Source organism: Podarcis liolepis (assembly GCF_965112155.1).
Source record: "Podarcis liolepis genome assembly, chromosome: 9".
Taxonomy (NCBI): Eukaryota; Metazoa; Chordata; class Lepidosauria; order Squamata; family Lacertidae; genus Podarcis; species Podarcis liolepis.
In genome coordinates, this window is record NC_139564.1 from 49560606 (window position 1) to 49581431 (window position 20826).

General features: G+C 41.6%; 1 protein-coding gene across 26 annotated transcripts in view; it reads left to right on the forward strand.

Annotated features, from left to right (window-relative positions):
* Positions 1–20826, forward strand: part of TENM3 (teneurin transmembrane protein 3) — a 1268022-nt gene that overhangs the window by 547535 nt on the left and 699661 nt on the right. For all 26 annotated transcript variants that reach the window (XM_083459440.1, XM_083459473.1, XM_083459433.1 and 23 more), the window contains exon 4: positions 12180–12325. The gene's annotated coding sequence lies outside the window, so the exon portion shown is untranslated. The remainder of the gene's footprint in view (positions 1–12179; positions 12326–20826) is intronic.

The window sequence follows — 20826 nt, forward strand, 5'->3', positions numbered from 1 at the left end:
GCTACACATGTGGAAATGGGAGGGGAGGGGAGGGTGTGTGCTTGAGACCTTGCTATGGAGCGTTTCAGCTCCTGTATTTGGGGCCAGGGAGAAATTCACCTACAGACAAAACTGGGCCTGTCTGGAGGTTTGGCCCACATCGTAGCAACTGTCACAACTTGTTGGTGGTAAAAGGCAATGGGCTGGTTCCTTAGTGCAGAAAAGGGGGGTAGATAAGGAGACCTTCTCACCACTTCAGTCGAAGTATCAGGGTACCCCAGAAAAGGAGTTCAGAGAAAGTTTTCTGTCTGAATGCCCAGTTGGGGGCTAACGGGCCATAGAACTTTCCAAATGGCACACTGGAAGGATTGCCCAGGATTCATGTAATCCTTAAATCCAGGATTGACTCTGAAGGCTTAATCAACCAGCAAATGGGCAGGTTCATTCAGGAGCCATACCCAGTGCCAATGCTAAGGCCTACTGACATCTCTAATCAATAAGGTTGTGGCCATTTCAAACCCAAGACACTGTCCTGTCTTCATTTCCACCTATCACACCCCGACCCCCAGTGATGTTAGGCTATGCACCTTGGCCTGTAATAATATTTATGCAGATAATATTATCTTTTTTAAAAAAAAACCCACTGGTGACTCTATGTAAATATGTGTTGGATATGGAGGGAAGCGGAGCTGACAAATATTTCCAGTCTCTTCCTTTCACCCACAAGAATATGAAGTTTTAAATATATGCAGCTAGAAGCCGATGAAATTATAGCTTTCAGACACTTTATAACTCTCAAACAGATCTGTGATTGATTGCAAGGTGGCATAGCTGCTGGCAGTTTTTGTCGGCACATTTTGATGATGCAGTTTCTTAGGTGAACTTCAAGTACATCAGTGACACCTACTATGTTTCAGACACTTTGAGTGATTTCAAAGCTAATAATTTATGAGAGCTTTTGGAGAAAGTTATTAGGTTTGTCTCAGGAGAGACATTTTTTTTAATCCTCAGTTCTCTGCTGTGTGTTCTGTTTATCTCATCTTATTTTGTTAGTAAACAAATACATAAAACTTGATGTATAGATGTCTGCATTATAACAGGGTGGCGTTACTTTCATTACTTTAATAAAGTTTCCCCTTTGAACATATTTGTGCCAGAGAATCGTTGTGGAGCCATCATGAAGGTGGGATCATTTCATGTCTCACAAGGTTAGTTTAGCAGACTTGATACAGCCTTATCATACAGAATGCTAATAACAGTTTGTGTAATCTGCAACTATAACCCATTGTTATACTTTGCCATTGACACAGAATAGCCAGACAAAGTGGAATGCATTGTGGGGATGATGTAGGAAAGCAAAGACAGTCCACAGATACTGCCTTATTCGTTGCAAAAATAATCAAAGAGATCTTGAAAAACTACTCTGCTACATTTTGCAAATGAAACCTTGAGAATTAGAAGCAACACAATTAATCTGTAGTAGCAAGTTTAATTTTAATTTGTTTCACTGAAACATAACCCATCTGACTTTTGATTAGCAGATTTGAATAAGTTACATCAAAGTTTTTAGATCTAATCAACAAGCTACAGACAGTTATATAAACTGTTGCGTGAAGTCAATGAAGAGAAAATAGCCATCTTTCATATATTTGTAGTATTTATCCATGGGACACATTACAGTAAGATTCGTCAGAGTAATTCTAACCCTAATTCTTCTTATCATCTAGATCAAAATTTATACACATGATTCAAAATATGCTGAATGTTAGTTGCATCTGCATTGACAATGTAGTGCCATATGTAAACCTGGATAAAGCTGACAGTTTTATTGTGGGATACCAGGTTTATTAGTCATAGTCAAGTTATTTTCTACTTTATGCTCTAAGTGGTAAACAAAAAAATAAACATTCTAAAATAATAGCACATAATCATAATAAAAGTTACAACACCCCTCAAATTTAGCACTAAGAATTTAACAACAAATTGTTTTAAAATACATCATAGAATCATAGAGTTGAAAGAGACCCAAGGGTCATCTAGTCCAACCCCCTGCAATGCAGGAATCAAAAAGGGTGCTACCAGTTGGGTGTGGGGTCACGGCTGCTCATGCATGCATATTTTTCACAACATTTGCACAATGACAGTCACATAAAAATGCAAGTCCATATTTCCCCTCATTTAAGAGCCAGTGTGGGGTAGTGGTTAAGAGCAATAGTCACGTAATCTGGGGAACCGGGTTCGCGTCTCCGCTCCTCCACATGCAGCTTGGGCCAGTCACACTTCTTTGAAGTCTCTCAGCCCCACTCACCTCACAGAGTGTTTGTTGTGGGGGAGAAAGGGAAAGCAGATTGTTAGCCGCTTTGAGACTCCTGAAGGGGAGTGAAAGGCGGGATACCAAATCCAAACTCTTCTTCTTCTTCTTTAACATGGAGAACCTGAAAAGACCAAAAGGGAAAAAAGAAAAAAGTTTCCAGTGATCCATCTGTGATATCTGAATCACTCACTTATAGTACTAAGCCCACACCTGAAAGCACTCAAAGCTTACTAATAGGTCAATTAACAATGTTCAATATCTTCACATATAAAAACATAACCAAAACTGATGGCACTAGTGCTAGGAACCCTCTTCCCAAAACTTCTATACTGAGACCCGAGACGCCAGAAATAAAACAAAACAAAACCCAAAACAGTTATTCTTCTGGAAACAACTCCCTTCTGAAGGCTCCTAGGGTTGGAGAGTTGGAAACAATCTCTCACAGATTGCAGAAACAGTATATCTCTCTCTCGGCTCCTTCATTGCTGAAGCTTGAAGAATAAATTGACATGTTCTTAACATGTGAAGAAGCTTAAAGGATAAGTGTAACATGGCAGGAGGAGAGCCAAAATGAGATGTGTAGAGGCACGATTTAAGAAAATATATCTTTTTTCTGTAAAGGTTTCAAACATATGTACAAAGGCTAAGGCACCATCTGGACTCTTTTGAAGTTAGTCCAGCAATTTAGTTTTGAAGGCTTGCCCTTTAAACATCTTGACTTAAGTCTCAATAAACAGAATTCTAAAGCATGCCAAGGTAAGAATGTATTGAAATAGTTTGATCTATTCTGGGCAGTTACTGCAGGGGGCAGAGAATCAACATACCCCTTTCAATTAAGAACTGCTATACAGTAATTTGAAATAGATAAGGAAAATTGAGGAAATGGTCATTTCCTTACATTGTTGTCCTTTCCATGTTTACTCAGGAACTGTGTTCAAATGGACTTACTCTCTAGTAAAGCGTGTTTGCAACTACATCTATTCCGTTCTTCCTGCTAATGAACACAGCAAAATCTTTTTCCTCAGCACAACAGACAGTGTGGAGTTCTGAGAGCATAACTTCCAATAAGTCTGCAATGAATACAATTAATGATATGAAGAAAACTTGACACTGAAGTAGTGTGAGGGTACAAGTTAATGCAGGCAGGAAGGACAAGCAGGGTTGGGTTTGGGTCTTGTTTCAGTTGGACGGTAAACATCTGGGATGATTTATAGTGTTGGGGTCATCAGAAAGGAGATCAACATAGTTCTGGACAATTTGGTAGTGTCTGAGAATATCAACAAACAGTAGTTATGCAGCCCTCTAGAAATGGTCTGGCTCATTCAAACACATGAACATAGCATTGCATTTAACACAGGTATGCCATTACTACATAGTCCTTCCTTTTCGTTACACACATATCAACAATGCAACAATGGATATTAGTTAATGCGTCTTTTCCATGTCCTTTTAAATGCATAATTGTCCTAAGCTCTGACAGTGTGGAATTACAGAACAACATAATGTATCACCTTACATTATGAAAGTTGCAGAGCAGCTTACTGTACGTAAGAGTCAGCAAGTAAATAGCTGATGAGCAAAGTTAAAAATTGCATGCTTGTAGGCCATTCATTGAAAAGGAAGAAGCTCATGATCAGAGGCTGAATAACAGTACTTCGATTAGTCTTTGCAGATGAAAAATGTGTAACTGGGTTCAAAAAGTATTTACTTCCCTAATGGCACAGAATTCACTTTATATTTGTAGCACTCTATGAGTTTATTAAATATGTCTAGAGAGCAGATTGCACCAATGTGTTTTGTTATAGGTCATAGAATCATATATTTGTAGAGTTGAAAGGGAACCCAAAAATCATCTAGTCCAGTCCCCGGCTATGGACAAATCTCAGCTAAAGCATACATGACAGAAGGCCATCTAACCTCTGCTTAAGAACCTCCAAGAAAGGAGAGTCCACCACCTTCCGAGGGAGACTGTTCCATTGTTGAACAGTCCCTACTGTCCCTCCATGTAACTTGAATCCATCAGTTTGGGTCCTAGCCTCTGGAGCAAGAGAAAACAAGCAAGAGAAAGATCATCTTCCATGGGGCAGCCATTTAGATATTTTAAGATGGCTATCATATCTTCTCTCAGTCTCCTCTTTTCCAAGCTAAACATACCCAACTCCCTCAACCAATCCTCATAAGGTTTGGTTTCCAGACCCTTGATCATATTATTATTATTAATTTATTGAACTTATATACTGCCCTTTATCCTGTATGGCACTCCTATGCAAACATTCCAGCTTGTCAATATCTTTCTTAAATTGTGGTGCCCAGAACTGGACACAGGGCTTCAGGTGTGTTCTGACCAAGACAGAATAGAGTGGTACTATTATTCCCCTTGACCTGGGCACTATACTTCTGTAGATGCAGTATAGAATAGCATTAGCTATCTTTGCTGCTGCTTCACACTGTTGACTCATGTTAAGCTTGTGATCCTGTAAGACCCTTAGATCCTTTTCACATGTACTACTTTGTTAATTCTATAATCTTATCCTCTGAACTATCTGTAGAAAAATTAATTCTGTGAAAAATCAAGCTAAGTAAAGAACAAATTGTATTATCAAGCTATGTATTACTACTGTTGCCATTATTATTTCAAATCATTCAGCCACTGTGGAAAAGCTTATGATAGAAATACATAGTGTAATAGCTTTAGTCCTATACACACTTACTATGGAAGTAGATTTGACTACAATCAGTGGGACTTACTTTTCAGTAGACATGCATAGAATTGTGCTCTTGACCTGGTTTGCTGAACCAAACGTGTGTTTTTTACACTTCTGTAAAAATAATATTGTGGTTGCGTTGAGATTTAATTTTGGGATAATCAGTATAATTTAATTGGCAGGAGCCAAAAGGCCATTGAGTTAAAGCTGCTTTTTTTAAAGGGAGCATCATTCCATCAGGTTTTCACAGTAGAGATATCATAAGTATCTGTGAATATCTGTTCCTGAAACAAAAACAAGATTATTATTATTTTGCATTATATTCAAAATATTGTCAAATTTAGCATTCAGTATCTGTTGAACAATACTGCTAACCTGAAACGAAACCAGGCTTCAGCTGTAGAATTTTGTGGCAGTCACAAATACTGCTATCTGGTATGCAGTTAAAAGACTTTTTTCTAAACTGAAAGCAGTAGTATTACCTTGGGAGAAATATCAAAGCTTAAAAAAATTATTATCTCACCTATTCCAGACAATGTCCATTGGATTGGATCCAGACTAAATTATACATTTAGCAATCCTAAATGAAGTGGGCAGATCTACTGCCACATTCTAATCCCCACTGGCTTGTGCTGGCCAGGGTGAAAGGTGTCTGTGCAAGTTCTTTGTCACTATGCCAGCTTCAAACTCAAACAGAGATGAGGCAAGAATTCTTTAGGACTGAAATGAGGAGTTGTGTGGATCTTATGTTACAGAGTCTCTCACTCCAAAATATATGTTGAAAAGAATACAAAGATGCATTAAATCCAATTGCTGTTTCAAACTGGTAGGGGGGGAACCATGGGTTGGAATTAAGTAGCTATATGGTTTATAGTTTTCTGCCAGAGCTCTGAAGATATTCCTTTAGGCCTGGAGAGAATATTTGCAAGTTCTCTTAACCCTAGAATCTTTGCTGATTCCACTGGTTTAATGTTTCCAATAAAACTGTGTGTATTTGTCTGTCTTCAGTGGTTTCTGAAGTATTGCTGTTGGCAACTGCAACCCTTCAGTGACTTATTGCTGAGAGTTGACTTGGATGCTTTGTGCACAGTTGAGATAGTTCAGGTTATGAAACAGTGTATGGGGAAAATCTGTATGGAAGATCAATTCCATAAGCACTTTATAACAGCAACACACACACACACACACACACACACACACACACACACACACTAAAACAACAACACTGAAGCACAGGGCCATAGTGCCAAAAATATGTCACTAATCTCTACGCTGAAGACAGAAGAGTAGCGGAATATAGATTTGAACTTGCAGAGAATGAGACAAGCAGATGTTCTGTCAACGAATTGATCATTGTACAGCAGAATTAGATAGCACTTTCAATTCCAGACAGTTGTGAGCTCTCTCTGCCAATTTCCCTCCAGAGTAATGCTGTTGTCTTAGATTGACTGCCCACTGTGTTTAAAAGTACGTAAATGTGAAATTCAAAGTGGGTCACTGATCACTTGTTATACGTATTTAATAAAATATTTTTAAAGGGTGGGATACATTTAAGAAATTAATCTTCACATGGTCATTTTTGTTCCCATCTTTATGAACAATGTAGAAAGATCACAAGTAGATCATTAGCCCTAGAGTGAGAGAGTAGATCAACAAGCCTTCTGTACTCACTGTTAGCATACAATTCATTCAGTTTGGTTTGTTCATAAATCACACTTTCTTTGCAGACATACCTGAGGCAAGTTTAAAAATTGGAACTTGACAGCCTAATCATATGCATGGTTACAAAGTATGTCACACTGAGTTCAATGCAGATTGCTCCTAGGTAAGTTTGCGTCGACTTGCAACCCAAAACTATAAAATGCAATGCAATGCAAAGCAATAAAAATCAACTAAAGCCAATAGCACTGGTAGCAGTATAAAAAACAGCACCCCCAGATAGCATCCTCTGTAGCAACAGAACTTTTGCTCAGCAGGTGACAAAACCTGCTTTGATTTAGGGATGAGTGGGTTTCATTGGGTTTAGCCCTATATAGTTTCATGGGTTTGCTCTTCTTTGCATTCTATTCCCTCTGAACTCTAGCTTAACTAGCAGGATTTCTGAAATTAATTTTAGAATTGCATATAGTTTTCAATAACATCTATCCATTGCACATTACTCCTATATTACAGATTATTCACATGCATTGGTTAAACACTGAAAAAGGCAGTCTCCGTGTGATCTTATTCATGTGCTGCTGCACATTGCTAAAACACACACAAAAAGGATTTGTAGATACAGCCATACATATAATTAAACCAAGACAGGTGCTTTCCAGTGTTTTATCAAAGTACACATGTGGATTGATAGTTAGATGTCTGAAAGCTACAATGATTTGTGTGTGTACACGGTAGATTGTAAATTAAAAAACAACGGCAGAACAACGGAAGATTCCTGTTACATTGGTACTGCTTTGGAAAAAACCTAGGTTATTCAGTACTCCAGAATTTTAGGAGAATTTTGAATGTGAAAAATTTTGGAAGCCTCCCCATTTTCCTTTGGTGCTGTGTTTGGGAACTTCTAATAGAGTCTCCCCTTCTGTTCCCTGTGCCTAAACCAGAACAGAAACAGAAAGACCATTTTAGAATTTAATGTCCCTCCTTTCCCTCCCTCCCTCAATGTCCCCTGGAATACAGTGGTACCTCGGGTTAAGTACTTAATTTGTTCCGGAGGTCCGTTCTTAACCTGAAACTGTTCTTAACCTGAAGCACCACTTTAGCTAATGGGGCCTCCTGCTGCCACTGCGCCGCCAGAGCCCGATTTCTGTTCTTATCCTGAAGCAAACTTCTTAACCTGAGGTAATATTTCTGGGTTAGCAGAGTCTGTAACCTGAAGTGTATGTAGCCTGAAGCGTATGTAACCCGAGGTACCACTGTATTGTATTTGTGAAGAGGAAAAGATGAGGGCAACTAGCTGATCAGAGGTATAAGGGAGTTCTGCTGAATTCTCCCTCCAAAATTGTACCCACAGAAAAAAAGAAGAAAAAAAGTGGAAGTGATGGATTCTCAGTTGGGGGACACATCTCTTCTCCCCCCCCCCACATGATCAAAACCACCCCACCCCCCAAAAAAACGTAGCTGAAGTTCCCCCTGTGCGCTATGCTAATAAATTTCCACTTACTGAAAGGTCTGAGAGACCCCCTGGAGTTCTTTCAATCTGCCTCCTGTGGTGGCCAACCAGCTCTCTACAGGTCACAGCCAATCTTTTGGGCCTACACAAGTTTTGCTCTCTCAGTAGTAAGACTGAAGAGGAAGTGCTGCTTCTGAGAGGCAAGGAAGTCTCTCAGGCCTCTCAGTAAGTGGTTGTTTGAGGAAAATACTTTGCTGTATTTTATTATTCTGATAAGGAGTGGGGTGAGGAAGGCTGGAGGCAAAAGGCAGGGAAATGCAAGGCCTGCCTCATACCCTCCTGGGCACAACGTGTGAGAGAGATTACATGCTCACTTCACCTTTTGTTATTATTATTCCTTGTTCCTTTACTCCTCTGAATCAGCCTGCTCTGATTCCCTCACTTTCCTTTGCCCCCCAGAGTTACAGTTCTGGCCTTTTGTGACAGCTTCACTTTCACATTTCTCTTTTCGCAGCGCAACCCCAAGATTACATATCCATTTGGTACTACGCTCCTGTGAGTTCAGTAGGGTTTCCTCCCAAGTAAATGGGTACAGAATGGCAGCTTTAAAGGGCAATCCTAATCACGTCTACTGAGAAGTAAGCCTTGTTGAACTTTAGGTTTGCAGCCTTAGGCACTTAATGTTGTTTTCCAGTTGTAAAACCTGTATGGAGTTAGGGGGTTCTCCAGGTTACTGAGTAGGATATTAACTTGGGAGAATAAAATCTTAAATGACTTTGTTTTCAACCTGTCTTCAATTATTCTCTCACCACCCCCCTCCGGTGCACCTCTAAATAAAGTTTTTTTCCTGTACTGTACCATTTTAGGTGCAGGTTGGGAAAAAGAACACATTTGAATGATTTTTTTTTAAAAAAAAATAAACAAACTTCCATACACATAGAAATTCTGAATATCAAGAGAATGATGAGACCTGAGACCTCCAAACCACCCTGAGACCTCTGGGTATAGGGCAGTATATAAATACAATAAAATAATAATAATAATAATTTCAGTTTTGACTTCTTCCTGACATGCTGTTTTCCTATGCTAGAAATGTTTTTTTGTTTGTTTTTAAAGAAAGAGAGTGAGTATGGGGCTTTATTACTTCATTCAGCTGCATGTAGAAAGCTGAATTCTGATAATAATTAGGGTCAGTTGGTGTAATCTTCGTGGAGAAAGGCTTCAGGAGTAAACCCTGAGGAAAAATCTGTACCTACTGCCTTGCAGGACATCTTTGAAGAAAGAAAAGGCTGAGGAGTAAACCCTACACAGGTTCTCTGATTCTCCAGCGATTTGACTGGAAATTGCTTTTTCTAGCAGGGATAGAGCCATGTCTTGAAGAACTTCACCAGTTTAATTTCTGCCTGTTAGGCTGCTGTTAAAGGCACAGGCACAAACCCGGTAGGAAAAGTAGTGAATCCTAAAAAGGCAATCCAATATACTTTTCTGGGAGCAAGTCCTACTGCATTAGCTTGGCTTACCTCCAAATAAATTTTCCCTGGATTGGGTACACCACTATAGAGAAGACAGAAAACTGTAACTTTCAAGGACACTTATTTTATCAGAGGCAGTCTAGTCCTTTTCACCCGTTCTACTATCAAAGGGCTGACAATTGATTTCCATTGATGCAATGAGGATACTCATCGGGGCAGACCACCTGCCGCATCCAAAGTGTATGTGCAGGGACTATAGGTTTGCATCCTAAATAGTTTATTTTTATTCTATTATGTTTATTGTTGGCATAAAGTTCTCTTGGCAGTTTACAATAAATAAGTAAATTACAATTAAAATTCATAAACTGATGAAATAAAAAACCTTAATAAACAAAACTCATAATTGTGCAGTATATATTGTTATAATAACTATGACAGTATTTTTTTCTGTAATTGTGTGTGTTTATAAATCTCTATGATTATAGCTTGTCACATGCAGGTTACAACTCTTGGGGCATGTAAAGAATCTTAAAAAGCTGATCAAATGAATTGCATTATAGCACAAAGCCAATATCCTTGCTGAAAGTTGAGATTATGAATTCTGTTGAATGCATCACTCAGATTTTTTGGCTGGATAAGGACCAGTAAACTGATACTTAATTATGATAAGATGGAGGCATTTTGGTGGGTGATTCCCATGTCTCAGAATTGGGGAGAGAGTCTATTCTGGATGGAGTTATTCGCCCTCTGGACATTGGAAAGCATAGTGGCTAGGAGTGCCTGTTTCAGTGCTGGTTTGCCAGCTATGGTTGTTCCTTGACTAGAATAGCCTTGCCACGGTAATCCATGTTCTTGTAACTTCACATCTATATTTCTGTAATGTGCTATAAATTTGGGCAGTGACCAAAAAAGATGGTTTCTCCACTGTAGCATCCCATTTGTGGAACTTCTTACTTTTGGAAGACTACTGGTGGCCAACCGTACAGTATATGCATATCCAATATTATGTCCACAGTATAAGAGAGTACCACATTAGTGCACATGCTGGAAACTAAGCAGGAATCCATTATTTAATAATTAAATAATTATAATAATTATTAAAGGTGGTAGCAGAACACCTGGCTAGGTTTTTGGGGCCTTCTATTTATGGATGCCACATGTCCACAACCTATGCCTCTTGTTGGATACACACTGCAGATTAGTCACACATGCGCTAGACCTTAATTTCTCTATTCTGTTTAAAATGGGAAATAATTATTTAGACCAAGTTTCCTGGTTATGTCACAGCAATGGATCCTACGTTGGGTTCTGATTTAGGGCAGCTCTACACACATGTTTGGGACTTTATTTTTTATGCATTGTATAAACATGTATGTAAAAAAAACCCACATTAAACACCGGTAGAGCATAAAAATTAGCATCTGCCATATTTAAGGAACAAAACTGGTGTTACAAATCAAAGTTTCAGGAAGGCCTGAGCAAAAAGATACGTTTTTACTAGTTAGCAAAACATCAGTACTTGTATTGATGCCTGCTACTTAGAAAGGTGAAATTATTTTACAAGGTGTCTACTACAACAGAGAACTCAAGTTACTTAGTTCATAAATATATGCAGGATGTGGCATGACCACAAGGTCTTATTCTGATGACCATAATAGGCAGGTAAAAGTGGAAGTGTTCTTTGAGATTTATCCTGGTCCCAAGCTATGTAGGGCCTTGAAAGTCATCAGCAGTACTTTAACTTGGTTCAGTAGCAGATTGACAGTAAATGCAATTCTTTCAGCACTAGTAATATGTGTATGCAATAAGGTGTCCCACTTAGCAGTCTAGCTGCAGCATGTCATATGATACATAATGACGGAAGACGCTCAGTGCTCTGGAAAAGGAAATCACAGGTGTCATGTTCATCAAGTACATTGTAGCTCTAATTCTCAAAGGTTCTATTCAATGAGGCTTGTGCTGAGGAAATGCATGAAGAATTGGGTTATATAAATATTGATAATTTAATAGTCCAGCCTAATGGCAGACTAATAGGTTCTGTTTCATTAATTTCTATTACAGTTTTACTTAAACTACTGTTCACAGCTCACTACTATTTTATAAAGAATTTCTTCAGCTGTTTTCTGGGAACAAGCATTGCATTTTCAGTATGAATTTAAAAATAAATTGGAGGATCAACTTTCTGCCAATTCTTCACCAGGGATCCTTGAACACCATTGTTGTTTCATTTCCCTAGTACTGAGAAGATGGGACCAAAGAGATTTCCCTGTATAAATCAAGCAATAGTCTCTTTATAAAAAGTGGACATTCTACCTTGCTTGTAGTGTCCCCCCCCCCTTTGTTCCTTTTATATCTGAATTATCTGGAAAACTGTAACAGAAATAAGGAATATATTTTAGCACTGTGATGGTTTGAAAAAATTACATTTACAAAGTGCTGTGACCTTTGCTTGCTCTCCCACAACTTCAGTGTAGTTCGGTGTTAAAAGTTCAGATTTGTCATGCAGTTAATCCTTGATTAGTATGACAGTGTGTGACATGTCTAAAAAGGTTTGGTTTATAAATAAAAAGTTAATATTGGTCACATTTTAACCCTTTCAGTGTCATCTCTTCGTGGCGAAGAAGTAACTTGGGATGAAACTGATAGAGGCATCTTTAGAAACTCAAACCAAATGATGCCATATCCCACAATGCTTCTCCGCTAGTCTGATGAAGATTTATATCCATAATTTTCCATCAAGAAAAAGGTATGTATTCTTCTTTATGCTATATTGTTGGCTAACTGTTGCATTCATGGTGACTGCTTGAAATCAGAAAACTATGGACTCAGCTACATTAGGGTTTGGTTTTTTTTAAAAAAAATGGTTTAAAATTTGTTATAACACTGTGACACCAGATGGCACTGTAGAGTTCAATCCTTCGGCATGTGATTTGCCATTACGAGCTTTACAGTGTGTTTTCCTGAAACGGTTTTTTGATGTGTCTAGATCCAGCCATGGTCTGTGAGAATGTGTACTGAGCATCTTAAAGATACTTATCTTAAGGGATCTAGTATGGTAGCTTCTCCAGCAAAGACAAATATGTGCTGCCAAAGTTCTGCACTTGAACTGGTCCTGATCCAGCGTGAGTGTCTCATGTGTAGAATTCATGTTGAACTGCTGTTTTAGGGCTTGTTTTTAAAAGCTGGGATGGAGTAATCCATTTAGCATTACATTCTATGGGAAAACATGCCTTGGTTTTAGAATGCTTTGGTTTTGGAACGGTTTAATCCGGAACGGATTAAGTTTGGGAACCAAGGTACCACTGTACTTTCTTATGCCAGTGGAAAGGGTGAAGTTCATTACTGTACACAGGTCGCTGTGAAGTAGAGTCAGTGCTTTAATCGTGCATCTACAATGAGCTCTACAAAAATGCTACCAAAACACAGAAGGTACAAAATGAAAACTAGCTGAGCAGCAACTTCTGCTAGTGTTTGCTTGCACACATTACAACAACTGAAAGAAACTAGCTCTAGCAAGTAGTACTTGTATAATGTGTATGTCTAGCATTTCTATCTTTTAAATCTGCAGTTCCTTTCTTAATTTTAAACAGTCTAAAATCAATGATTACTTACAGAGTCTTTAACAATGGGAGGCTCTATTAAGCATGCAGAGAAAACAAATGGAGCCCATGAATTTAATTCTAGTTTTCATTATCTCTTATTTCTGCATCACACCCTAAAGCTGTTGATGCCTTTTTCATATTCATCCATCTAGCAAAATGTTGAGGAGGTTAGGGATTACAAAGACCAATAAATGCAACAGTTCTGAATTGTAAGTTAATTTAATGTGAAAAGAAAACTCTGCCTATGTTAAATCTGATGATGCACTAAGTTTCTAAAGCACTTCAGATTAGTTTTTTCTCTTGATAAGGCCCAGAAGGGCTAAAAGCATTCTCTGATAATTATTAAATTATTGTTTAAATAGGATAAAATAATGTAATGTGGGACCAAATGATATTAAAGTGAGGAATCTAAACAGCAAATAAACTTAGTTCAGTTTAATGTTTAAGATTCTTGAAATGTTCAGTGTCAGCACTATTGTGTATGTGGCCTCCGTTCAACCTCCTTCCCATTAAGACACTTTATTTCCATTTATCCTATGTCGTATGCCTTTATGTGTGGTTGTACTTTGCTTATCCAAGAGGAAGCTTGGCATTAAAGCCACATATGGACTTCAGTGGGATCTCTGTTTCTACCCACTTTGAATTTTGTAAAACTGGACACAAGGAAGCAGCAGAATGCCTTCCCTGGAGATATCCTTTCCTTGAACTCATAGACCTCTTGGTACTGCTTATTTACCTTAACTGAGTAGATACTTGTGACACTGTTCTGGTTGTATGTTTGTTTGTTTAATTTTTCTTGCTTATAATTTTCTAATTCAGTTTAAGATGTAGCAGACTTAGAGTTTGGAAATTGTTGGTGTGTTCTGGTTTCAAACTGTGCTATGGGGTACTGAAGGGCAGTATCCCCCCACCCTGTGTTATTTAACATCCACATGAAGCTGCAGGGAGTAGAGCATAGTGACATCAGTATGCTGAGGACATGCAGCTCCATTTCTCTGTAATATCTGCATCAGGAGAACTGTGAAAATGCCGGATTGGTGCCTTAATGTAGTGGTGGCCTGAATGAGGGACAGTAAACTTTTAAACTCTGGGAAGATGTAAAATTTTTCGGGTAGATGGCTCATGTGTCCAACAAGATAGACCTGCTGCCTGTTCTACATGGGGCAGGTGCATGGCTTGGGAGGAGGTCCGTAGCTTGGAGGTCCTTCTGGATGTATCCTTGTCATTAGAGGCCAGGGTGACCTCTGTGGCTAGGAGTGCTTTTTACCAGCTTTGCCTGGTATGGTAGCCGTGTCTGTATCTGTACTGGGATAACTTGGCTACTACAGTCCATACATTGGTAACCTCAGCTCTGGATCACTGCGATCTGTGTCGAGTGGGTCTGTGTTTGGGCCTGGTCTGGAAGTTCCACTTTTGGGAAGTTCTCCTCTTGGGTAGAAAATACAGAAAGATCGCTTCAAGCACGTGCTCTAAGCTTGGAGCAAAGCTTAGGCACATCTTCCTTGGTCAGTTACATGGTGCTGAGAGAGGGAGGGAAGTAAACAGAAGCAGCTTCTCTTTTTCCCTCACAGAGAAGAGAAGTTGTGACTTTGCAGAGTCTAGGAGCGGACCTCTCTGGCCTTAACCCCTTCATGCACTGTCTAGCACTTATGCATAGCTATGTTTGAATGCAATTTCCACCATCAGGTGTGAGGTTCAAAGTGCAGCCTTATTCCACCTGGACATGAATGCGTCTTGCATGTGTGAAACAGGTGCATAGGGCTGCTGAGGCCAGCGTGACGACAAATAAATTTTCTACAAATTCCAGAGTAGTAAAGAAAAGAAAAGAATATTAAGCTGTCAGCATCATTGGTCTATAGAGAATGAAGTACCATTTCAAAAAACTCTCTTCACTAACACATTCTAATAATGACCTGACTGAAATAACTTTTGCAGGTAGATTTATTTTTCCCCCATTTGGATACTAGATATAAAACTGAAATAAACAAATATAAGAACTAGGATCTGCTACTGATAGTTTATTCTGAGGTTCCTGATGTATATCTGTGCCGAAATATTTTATAAATACTCAGTTTAATGAGCCTCACCACAACTGTGTGCCTCAAAAGCTGCTGTAGCATTTGGTTTCAGGGAATGGGACCTGACTTTTGCTTTGTTTCCCTACCACATGCTTTTTATCAGGTTGTTGAAATAGTGTTCATGCCATTAAACAGAACCACTAGTGTGACCTTGTTCTAGAGGGGTTAAAAGGAATGAATAGCTTTCTAAGCTTGATTCAATTTCCTTTTTGTGATCATTTTGCATAAGTGACCATTATAATGTTTGTGCACCAGCTTTTTGTATCTACGATCACACCTGGTGTGCATTTGGTAATGTAAAGTGATACAAAAGCAAAATAGATTTTCCCTGAGCATTGAATAGGTAGTGTTTCTTTCCATGCTGAACCTTTCCAATGTGAACCTCAGATACATTAATAACATCAATTTAGTGTCGTGTTTTAATTTTTAAACATTTGTTGCCATGTACTCAGTTTTTAATAAATGCATAAGTGGATGCAATATTTTGAGTTTTATATCATGAATTCAGCACCCTCAACAGATTCTTCAGACTTCAAAGGATTTAATATTAGTATCATAAAAGGCCTTTTGAAGAATACTACTGTAACATAAGAAAATTGACTGCTTGAGTGCGCCCTATCGTTTCGAAAGTGTTTTATTGCTTTAATTTCCTGTCTTAGTAAAGTAACAAGCAGCATAATAAAAGATATACTGTTTCAGAGTTGGCAATTTATTAGAAAGCTTAAGCTGGTTGAAGACTTTATGTTATGTGAAAAAGAAACCCTATATTTAGCTGGGGAGGAAATCAGACCAACTCCAACATTAATGTTGCAGTAGTTTTCCATGGAGTCTATCTGTGGCTTTTAAGTTTGTGTGAAATAAATCTGTGAGTTTAGGTCTTTCAGACTGAGCAGCTTGTGTATCATTAGAGTCCTGGAACCTTGATGTTATTCCATTTGGGAAACATACATAAGATGGCTTCAGCTATTTGGATTCCATGACCAAAAGTTGCACTTAAATTACCCAGAATATACATTTTTATTCATTTATTACATTTTTCTATGCATGGTTTAATTTTAATTCCAGATATTGTCAACCAAGCATGTATACAGTAAGTCTTTTAACCCAATTTTATGGTCATCAGTTTGCTGTCTTTCTTAGAAAGGGGGAGCCTATTCCACAGAGAAACAATCAATTTTGTTCACTAAAAGTGTAGATATGAGAAAAGTGACAATATGACTAACCCGCAGAAATATGACATAAAATGGCCTCATAAATAACTTCAATCATTTCCCTAGCAAAGTTTATAGACTATTCAGTGGTTGGTTGCAGTATGTGTAGCAGTCAGATATGCAGACATCAAGCTGCACACTTGTAATGGAAGTTACATGTTCATCAGTGCAGAGCAAGGAGAACAAGATTCACAAGGTCTTCCTAATCCCACCAGTGTTCTGCCACCAAAGGATTACAAAACATCTGTTAGGTTTTGTGGAAATACCCAGCAATATGTTACTAACACAAAAACATAATACACTTGCCGTGTGGCCTAACCCTTTGAAACAACAAAGAGAACTGTTGGTCTGAAGATTTGATTTATAATAATAATAATAGTGGATTTTAAAGCTATGTGAGTCATTCATGAATTGCTTTTATTTTTATTGATTATATTTGGAGAATGTTTAAACAATCATACATACTCTTACAAAATTGTAATATTCCTAATGATAAGTGATGGAAGGACACAGTATGTTATAAAACCAACTATGGACTGAATGAATGCTTAGTAAAAAGCCTTAGTATTAACACTGAATTTAAAGTAGTATGTTTGTCTAGCAGGGGCTAAAGTGCAACAGAAAACCCCAAACACTGCTGGTATCTTTGGTTATCAGTGCTATTCTTTTAGAAGAATAATGATTTGCAAGCTTTATTGCTAACTGAAGCACAAAAGATTTCCTCTAGGCTTGCCACAGACAATCCTTAGGCACATTAGATGAGTCAACTAGAGTTAGTTCAAAGTGAATTGCTCCATTTTAATCATGGTGACTTTCCCTTTTAGTCAATAGTCTGTAATGGTATATTGTCGGGGTCCCGCCCCTTTTAAGTGGCCACTTTATTTTGAAGCATATTTTAGCATTTGTAGGATTTAGCAGCTCATCAAAGAAACTCTTAACGTTTCTTTACAATGCTGAAATTCAATATTGTTCTTATTTTGGCAGTTAAGTCTGCATTCGGATCACACTTATTAGGAAGTAGGAATCACTGAACAAACTCAGTGGGATTTGCTTTTCAGTAAATATAGAATTGTGCTGCAAAATGATACTAAGAGTCTAAGGAGAAAATTTGAAAATAGGCTGTTAGTATACTAGAGATATAACCTATATAATTTATAATTATGATTCAAATTAAACAGGAAAAATGAGGAAAGAATTACTGTATTTTTCGCCCTATAGGACACACTTTTTCCCCTCCCAAAATGAAGGGGAAATATGTGTGCGTCCTATGGGGCGAATGCAGGCTTTCGCTGAAGCCTGGAGAGCGAGAGGGGTCGGTGCGCATCGACCCCTCTCGCTTTCCAGGCTTCAGGAGAGCCCCAGCGCCAGCCCCACAAGGTTGGGGGACAGAGGGAAGCGGGCTGTCTCCCAAGTGGTTTGGAGGCTGACGGCGGGGAGACCCTGCCGCCAGCCCCGCAAGCTCCGGGGACAGCTGGGAGGCGCAGCGCGTCTTCCCGCTGTCCCCGGACCTGGTCTGAAGGCAGGCAGCGGGGAGAAGAGCGCTTCTCCCCGCTGCCGGCCCCACAAGCGCCTGGGGGGGGGGGAATAATTTTTTTTCCCCTTATTTCCCCCCCAAAAAAACTTGGTGCGTCCTATGGGCCGGTGCGTCCTATGGGGTGAAAAATACGGTGCTGAAAAACAACATTATCATAGTTGTTTCATTATTCATAAATGGAAAACCTTATTAAGAATACAAAGCTATGGAAGGAACTTAATGTTCCATGTTCTCAGCAAAAATTGTCTTTTGGAAATTCCTATCAACATGTTAGAGAGAAATAATATTATTTCCATATTATTCTGCTGTTAATGAGTAGGCTATATTTGGAATAATGACACACAGATATCACCCCTGATCATACCCACAGGTTGAGAATCTGACTTTGGCTAACATCTGTTTATAAGTGATTTATATGTTTTTTTAGATCATTAACAGGGAAGCAGGGTACAAGTTAGACACACACACACACATTTAACTTGAATTCAGTCATAGGCACTTGGCTCCAGGCAGAACCTGCAGCTCCATCCCAGATCCATCCCACCCATTTTATTCTGTCCGTGTCTTTCTCTGTCTGCCTGTTGCCTCCTCCTATCTTCCACTTTTATCTCTCCCCTGCTGCTGTATCCTGAGGGAGCCAAGTTGACCCTCCACACTCTCTCTCCCTAGCCTCAATACCCAGGAGGGGGGGGGAGCAATTATGCAGCAGGGAGGGGAGGCAGCAGAGACACAGGGAGGGACTCTTTGCAGGGCTCCTCTCCCCCCATTGCCAGGCATCAGCCAGATATCTTGGCTATATGTGATTTGGCTGAAACCATCACACATGATGCTATTGCCCTGTATGTGTTTTTGTTGCTCCCCACTAGATACAGTGGTACCCCGCAAGACGAATGCCTCGCAAGACGGAAAACCCGCAAGACGAAAGGGTTTTCTGTTTTGGAGGCGCTTCGCAAGACGAATTTCCCTATGGGCTTGCATCGCAAGACGAAAGCCCATAGGGAAATGCTGGCTGTCAGGAGCAAAGACTTTCGCCCACAGCCGGCCTTCAGAAGAGGACCTCTTCTGAAGGCCGGCGGGGGGCAAAAGTCTTTGCTCCCCCCCGCCTGCCTCCCCCCCGCCTGCCCCGGGCGATCTTAAAATGCTGGCGGGCGGGAGCAAAGCGTTCGCTGCCGACCCCCAGCATTTTAAAATCTCCAAGGGACAGCAGAGAAGTCTCTGTCCCGGGGAGATTTTAAAATGCTGGGGGTCGGGAGCGTTCGCTGCCGACCCCCAGCATTTTAAAACGCTGTTCCGAAGCGGGGGGCGGGAACATCTGCCCCAGCCGCCCCACTTCGGAACGATGTTCCGAAGGGGGGAGGGGGGGCGGGAACATCTGCCCCATCCGCCCCACTTCGGAACGATGTTCCGAAGGAGGGAGGGGGGGCGGGAACAGCTGCCCCATCCGCCCCACTTCGGAACGATGTTCCGAAGGAGGGAGGGGGGCGGGAACAGCTGCCCCATCCGCCCCACTTCGGAACGATGTTCCGAAGTGGGGAGGTGGGGCGGGAACAGCTGCCCCACCCGCCCCACTTCGGAACAATGTTCCGAAGTGGGGAGGTGGCGGGAACAGCTGCCCCATCCGCCCCACTTCGGAACGATGTTCCGAAGGAGGGAGGGGGGGCGGGAACAGCTGCCCCATCCGCCCCACTTCGGAACGATGTTCCGAAGGGGGGAGGGGGGGCGGGAACAGCTGCCCCATCCGCCCCACTTCGGAACGATGTTCCGAAGGGGGGAGGTGGGGCGGGAACAGCTGCCCCATCCGCCCCACTTCGGAACGATGTTCCGAAGGGGGGAGGTGGGGCGGGAACAGCTGCCCCATCCGCCCCACTTCGGAACGATGTTCCGAAGGGGGGAGGGGGGGCGGGAACAGCTGCCCCAGCCGCCCCACTTCGGAACGATGTTCCGAAGGAGGGAGGGGGGCGGGAACAGCTGCCCCATCCGCCCCACTTCGGAACGATGTTCCGAAGGGGGGGGGGCGGGAACAGCCGCCCCAGCCGCCCCACTTCGGAAGGATGTTCCGAAGGGGGGTGGGGGGGCGGGAACAGCTGCCCCAGCCGCCCCACTTCGGAAGGATGTTCCGAAGTGGGGAGGTGGGGCGGGAACAGCTGCCCCAGCCGCCCCACTTCGGAAGGATGTTCCGAAGTGGGGAGGTGGGGCGGGAACAGCTGCCCCAGCCGCCCCACTTCGGAAGGATGTTCCGAAGTGGGGAGGTGGGGCGGGAACAGCTGCCCCAGCCGCCCCACTTCGGAAGGATGTTCCGAAGGGGGGAGGTGGGGCGGGAACAGCTGCCCCAGCCGCCCCACTTCGGAACGATGTTCCGAAGGGGGGAGGGGGGCGGGAACAGCTGCCCCAGCCGCCCCACTTCGGAACGATGTTCCGAAGGGGGGAGGGGGGGCGGGAACAGCTGCCCCAGCCGCCCCACTTCGGAAGGATGTTCCGAAGGGGGGAGGGGGGGCGGGAACAGCTGCCCCAGCCGCCCCACTTCGGAAGGATGTTCCGAAGTGGGGAGGGGGGGCGGGAACAGCTGCCCCAGCCGCCCCACTTCGGAAGGATGTTCCGAAGGGGGGAGGTGGGGCGGGAACAGCTGCCCCAGCCGCCCCACTTCGGAAGGATGTTCCGAAGGGGGGAGGTGGGGCGGGAACAGCTGCCCCAGCCGCCCCACTTCGGAAGGATGTTCCGAAGTGGGGAGGTGGGGCGGGAACAGCTGCCCCAGCCGCCCCACTTCGGAAGGATGTTCCGAAGTGGGGAGGTGGGGCGGGAACAGCTGCCCCAGCCGCCCCACT